The following is a 756-nucleotide window of genomic DNA, read 5'->3' as shown; positions in this document are numbered from 1 at the left end:
AAGTGGGCCTTGGGTTTCTTTTCTTTTTTTTTTTTTTTGAAAGAGAAATTACGATGGCCATGCTACAATGCCTTCTCCATTCTCGCATACACACGTACAGACTTGCTTTTCAAGCTGCCGCCTGGGACTCGGGCTCAGTTAGTAATATGGGATCCAGCTGCCTTAACCTTCATGCCACCTGCTGGCCCAACTTGGGGTTTCTTATTGGATATAAGCCATATTCTACCCTCCAGTACAGTTTCAGTTGTTCCTTCCACTCACCTTCCTTAGGTTTGGGGATAGGAAGCAGGCAAGGTGGGTATTGTGGCTGGCGCTTCCTCACCGCCCCTTGGGAAGGCCCACACAGGCCCAAGGGGACGGGTGAATAACCGAGAACAAAGTCCTAATAAAATAGTCACTTTTATTTCTTAGCAAAACTATTTCCTCCGTGAGGGGTATTTACAATAGAGAAGGAAAGAAGGGACAAATTCACAGCAATTTGGAGAGGGTGGAGAGGCTCAAGGGAGGCCCGAGGGCCAGAGACAGACACATTTTTTCACACAATTAACTTGAACTGCTTTTTCCGGTTTCGGAAGGGAGCGTCCCGAGGGGACCTAGATGGGGACCGGGCCTCGTTGGGGGGAGGGAACTCGCACAAACCGTCTGCCCGCTCGGACTGGCCCCGGGCCACCGAGAGTGAGTTTTGGGAGTTCGGGCTTGGACCCAGGAAGAGGTCTGACAGGTCCCAGCCCAGCCCGGGGGCGGGGCGGGGGCGGG

This window comes from Tupaia chinensis, unplaced genomic scaffold (assembly GCF_000334495.1).
Source record: "Tupaia chinensis unplaced genomic scaffold, TupChi_1.0 Scaffold000465_1, whole genome shotgun sequence".
Lineage (NCBI taxonomy): Eukaryota > Metazoa > Chordata > Mammalia > Scandentia > Tupaiidae > Tupaia > Tupaia belangeri.
This window is presented reverse-complemented; position numbering follows the sequence as displayed.